Source organism: Scophthalmus maximus, chromosome 14 (genome assembly GCF_022379125.1).
Source record: "Scophthalmus maximus strain ysfricsl-2021 chromosome 14, ASM2237912v1, whole genome shotgun sequence".
In the NCBI taxonomy this organism is placed as follows: domain Eukaryota; kingdom Metazoa; phylum Chordata; class Actinopteri; order Pleuronectiformes; family Scophthalmidae; genus Scophthalmus; species Scophthalmus maximus.
In genome coordinates this window covers 6220325-6226164 of record NC_061528.1, presented here as the reverse complement: position 1 = coordinate 6226164, position 5840 = coordinate 6220325, and the positions used below count along the sequence as shown (strand labels likewise).

The 5840-nt window shown below is 46.5% G+C and overlaps 1 protein-coding gene across 1 annotated transcript in view; it reads left to right on the top strand.

Moving 5' to 3' along the window:
- Window positions 1–745: 745 nt before the first annotated feature.
- Window positions 746–5840, top strand: part of klf12b (Kruppel-like factor 12b) — a 64186-nt gene continuing 59091 nt past the window's right edge. The window contains exon 1 of the mRNA XM_035650978.2: window positions 746–867. The gene's annotated coding sequence lies outside the window, so the exon portion shown is untranslated. The remainder of the gene's footprint in view (window positions 868–5840) is intronic.

Here is a 5840-nt window from a genome sequence, read left to right as displayed (position 1 = left end):
CTCTGTCTACTCATGTCTGACTGTCCTTCCTGCCCAGTAGGCTGTCATAAAGAAATCATGTTCTCCTACCAGTCTACAAGATGGCACACAAGTGTAGGACTTATAGCATCAAGCTGAAATGTTATTACTGTGTAGAGGCAATAGGCTTTAACTTTTACAGGTATGAGAATTAAATTTATATTCATCATATTGATTGAAGTATTGGCCCAACTAATGAGTGAAATGGCTAAAAATGTATTTTAAAAAATTGAAATAGTTAGCTACAGTTATGGATAAAGTGATGGATGAACAGTAGCTAATGTTAAAAGTTTGGGATTCAGGTCCACCTGAAAAAATATTCATAGTTGTGAGTGAATATCCCCTATGTAATAATGCAGATGTAGCCCATTCCTGTTGAAATACATAGAAACAACATCTGAACATTATATGGGCCAGATTTCATATTGATAAAGTGAAGCAGAGCAAAGTGACTGTGCTTTAGTAGGGATCTAATACAACGGTTTTTACAAAGACGGGTGCTCATCTGTCTCTAAAAAACGATCTTTGTAGTGCGGCGGTCAGAGCTAGCAACGACACAACGTAACATAAAGAAGCGGGGTTAAAGCTCAGCAGCCCATTGGTCAGTCTGAATGATTGACACGTCTGTCGAACCGTCAGAGTGCCGGGAGAATCGACGGACGGCCTCCAAAGTCCCGGTCCGCCGCGCTATTCGCTAACGCTGAGGAGGGGAGGAATTTGATTGGTCGAAGCCTTTTCACGTTAGAATCCCTCCGCGGAAGTCTGTCGTATATGTCGTCGCGTATCGGCTCAAGATGACGAGTCGCCTCTGTAGCTAGCAGGACGTTATATCGCGACAAGACATCAAAGGTAAGACATCATTTATGTATGTCGCTGTTTGATAAGTTCTTATGTTGCTCTGCTTGATCGTTGGCGGTTGGTCGCAGAGTGATAAGAAACACTTTTTTTTTAATCTGTGGTGTCTGGGCGTTGCGCTACGATGTGTAGCTTGTTGTGTTAGCATGAAGTATCATACTGGACATGTACAGTCATCGTGTTGATGCGATATGCTGAATTAGTTGCTTGGTTGTTGGTTGGAAGTGTGTTTGGTTTAGGGGACAATGGTTGATATTGACGTGTAGCACAGTTTCTCCCCGTTCTGTGCATATGCTGTTTGGCTTTAGTGCTTAATGTTTAGCATAGTTATTAGAGCCCGACCGATATGGATTTTTGGGCTGCGATGCCAATATCGATAATAGGGATTACAAGATTCCCGATACCAATACATCAGCCGATATATATTCTATATATATTCAATATATATATATATATATATAGTTATATAGTTATTTTCTCAGTGATTCCTAAAATGTTGTTATCAAACCTTTATGACAAGGACATGTAATAGAGGCTTGATATTTTAATTTAACATAAACTTTATCATAAATGACTATAAATTGATAAAGAAAATTACAAATACAACCAAATAAATAAAACTTGAATTAAAAAAATAAACATTTATTTTACGTAAAATGTAAAACACAAAATAAACATTAAAAGGCTCATATCAGCTGGCTGATAAAATCTGGCCCTAAACATATCGGCTAATACCAATATGTCTGTGAAAGGCTAATATCGGCCAATATTTCCGGCCAACCGATATATCGGTCGGACTCTAATAGTCATTTGTTGCAACTGGATCAGAACCAAAACCAAATTTTGACCCGTTGGATAAGAGAAGGTCAAGCGGGATTAAAGTTATATTTGTCTCTACTGCCCCAGTATGGTCAATGCGACAATGGCACCAATGGTAAATCACAAAACTAGAGCAAGGAAATGGAAAAAGATGTACAAGTATGCATGGGTGCAAGTGCAAAAGTATGCAAAAGAACGTAACCAGTGTGCTAATTGTCATTACGCATATAGGAAAAAGAGACATAGAGTCTTAAACATGTGACCTGAAAGAAAAGCCTGAGGGCAATGACTCAAACTCTGTGTGCTGCTGTATTAAGAATGCAAACGTGCAGTTCAGTTGCACGAAAAGATGATCATAACACAAGCCACTTTAGTATGATGGAACATCAAATGGGCACTTTTGGAACATGATGAGTGGTGTCAGTGAAGAGGTGCTTTTAAGATAATCTGATGGGGCTGTCGTCGTACATCTGACAAAATAGTTGGTAAACCACCGACGTAGAAGATCTCTTCCTTAATCTGTAGTCAAGGAATACGAAGCAAAGTGAGAGCCCGGCAAATGCTCCCATCGGCCAAGGAGAGGTTTTTTGAAAGATAGCAGCCATAAGACCAGTCATTGTTTTCCTGGGAGGGTCTATACCCCAGAAAGGACCCGCTTGAATGTTGCTCTGATCAGCCGCTGCCAAGCCTGGAGCTTGTCACACATGAGACACACAAATGACCGCCAACCAGGAGCCTATCGCACGCTAAACAAAAGGGGCCACATTCCGTGCGTATTCCCACACGGAGACACATCCTGCAGCAGGGGAAGAGTGGGATACTGGAAGTCCACTGGGGATTGGCCGAGAAAGACACTTCCTCTGCCGAAGGCCTTATCAGCTCTGTTTGTGTTTTTTTTTCTTCTTCTCTCTCGCTGTCTCTCTTTTTCTCTCTCTCCGTTTTCTCTATCTTCGCCCTTCAATCCATCTATGCCTCCCGCTCCGCTTCCCCCTCTCTTCTCATCCCTCTCATTGGATTTGTGGATGCTCGGTCTGAAGTTGTGGTGTAATATTTACAGTGTTGTTGTGGAGCTTACTGTGGCGGTGATGCAGCGATGAAGACGTCCAGACAGGTGTTTCAGTGAGTGACAGAATGAAAACACAAGATGACAAGTATCAATGCTCAAAAAAAGAAAAAAAGGAACCACGCAGTGCTGTTGTTCTCAGGCAACCCTTTATAAGAGTTTTGTGTGTGTGTGTGTGTGTGTGCGTGTGTGTGTGCGTGTGTGTGCACGTGCGCGTGTCTCTTAATGGCACTGGACCACGGTCTCAGCAAGAAAGGGAAGAGCGAGCTGACAGTGTGAGCTGGTTGCAGTGAAGGAGTGAGGGGGTTGAGAAGAGAGAGTGGGGGGAGGAGGAGGAGGAGGAGGGAGGGAGGAGGTTAGAAAGGGTCCTCCTGCCTTATATGGGAATTCATACCGCTCCGCTTGTGGCGCAGTCCAAAAAGCTGGAGTCAATTCAGTAGAAAACACTGGGCTGTAAGCGGCCCCTGCGAAGCACTTCAGGTCATAGGGTGTTGTTGTGCAGCTGCTCAACTTTTTTTACCTCGCACCGCGATTATCTGCAATTCAAATCGATAACATGGTTTGGAGGTGAAAACACAAACATTTCAGGCTTGTAGTCGTAGAGAGAGTCTGGGAGGTACATTCGTAGATGAATCTAGAGGATGCTGGGGGGCGGGGGGGGGCAGCTGGAGGGGTGGGAGAGAGACTCAGATGGGCTCAGCCTAGCCCCAGTGAGAGGAGTTGGCTCCCCTGAGGCCAGGAAAACACAAACACACACACACACACACACACACACACACACACACACTCACACACACTGTGTGCACTTGATTCCTCTCCCTTTTGCAGAGGGAACCAGCCGCTCCAGCTCTTTTCAGAACTCCGTCCTTGTCCCTCTCCTTTTTCTAAAGCTGTGAAATAAACTCTTCACTGGAGCTGCCCTGGATTCCAATCAGCTATCCGCACCGGCATAGCCATGCACAGGCGCGCGCGTGCCCGCACACACAGCACTACCACGCTGACATGTTTTGGTTTGCATGGTGACAGATTTGCTTCCTGCAGAGAGTCCTCTCCTCTCTCTGTACCTGTCATGGATGTAGCTGCCAGAGGAGCTGATGGTCCACGGCCACAGACAGGAACGACAGAAGGAATAGGGAATAGGGCAATAATGAAGCCACAGAAGAGACACAATACTAAACACACACATACACAACTGCATGCGCACACACTCTCTCCGTATTCCCACAACTGGTCCGGTCCGTTCCTTTAGTTCCTTCCATCAAGAGCAGCTAGAACCCACAAACACAGCCTGGAGAGACTTGTGATTAATGACATGCTTGTCATGTCGAAACCCTCTTCATCTTAGTGCTATGACGAGAGCCACTCTTTCCACTCCTCACCTCAACCCCGCCCCCCCCCCAGCAGTCTGGCAGTCAGACTACCCAAAACCCCCTCGGGGGCAGCTGAAACATGCTGGGGACTGTCGCCTGGCTTACCTGATCCAATGCTTCATTCATCTGTGAAGCCTCTGGAGGCCGGAAAAAACGCACACGGTATCCTTGCACACAGTGATAACAAATATCTATGTGCGTACACATACACATGCACTGTACACTGCCACAGATGTGCTGCACATGCCCAGCCCCCCATTCCCTTTCGGCTTCCATGCTCTGTGTGTGTCACAGACATCTTGGGCAGGGGCAGGTTCACACATACATACATTTAAAAACAAGGCTAAAAAAGTAACAAGTCTCGAGATCTTATCAAGGCCATTTTCCACACGGCGATCCCTGACAAATGTGACTCAAGTCCCAGGAGACTAGAGCGATCAGAGTCGAGACTTTGTGCCTGAGCCCCCTTCTAATCACATTATCCACTGGTTCTGCTCGGCCCACATCACCTCAGCGGTGATTAAGACAAAAACACAGACGAGAGGAGGAGAAAAGCGACGGCGAGAGACACAAAGAGAGCACTGGCAGGCCAGAAGGAGGGGGTGGTCAGACAGACGAGGAGTGAGTCAGACACGCAGATATCCTCCTACATGTAGGTTCGTCCATTAAAACAATACGCTCAAGACCAGGTCCAGCGTCGGCGTAGTCTTTGAGCCGGCGTTATCTGTTTGTGTGTTCAGGGTTACGCACTGTGAGACCTGGGTGTATATGATATCAGCGATAAGGGACACTGGGTGTGTGAGGTGAAGACGCAGGAGTACTTATGACATCATGTAATGTGTGTACGTACATCCTTTTCGCGAGACCGCTAGGGGCGCTTACACACACACACACACACACACACACACAGACTCACACACACACACACACACACACACACACACACACACACACACACACACACACACAAACTCGGAGTGGCAGGCAGAGCCTGTATATGCATGACTCAGTGTGCTCTGGACACATTCTTACGTCAGCCACATGGAAACTCAATGAAAAGCAAAGTGATTTCTCCAAGCTGCCGGAGGGTTGAGAGTCCGACATCACTCGCTCCTCTCTAAATCACGGTCTCCTTGAGCGTTGGGATTAGTTCAAGAAGAACTTCTACATGCTCGAAGCAGAGACGATAGGATTTGGTGATGCACAATTCTCCTCTGCCTTGTTAACTTTTTTTTTTTTTTTTTTCACCAAACCACCCAGCTGTTCCTGCGAGCACGGACCAACACACTGGGTTTTATTATGCTCATCTGACATTGCTGGAGTTGGGAGGGGAGACAGCTGTACTTGTGTGGCCCTGGGCGCACCCGTCATTAGTGCCAGCCTCACTCCCCTCTTCCTCCATCCCTCCCTTGTTCCAGATCTTTCCCGCTCGCTCGCTCGCTCTCCCTCCTACATTGTTTCCCAAACAACACCGCGCCCCTTTATAATATTCGCTGACCTCATTTTTTTTGCCAGTCTTCCCACCTGTTTGTCCATCTAAGCGAGGCGCTGCACCCTCGCACATCTTCACCTCCCCACTATCTGCCGCTAAGATAACAACCAGCAATATGTTGGTAAAAGGGCTGAGTGCTGTGTGCTTGCCACTCAAGATTCTCTTGAGTAGGTAATTTCCAAATCGGTTCGAGCTAGGCTCACATCGAATGGTCTGCGCGGGC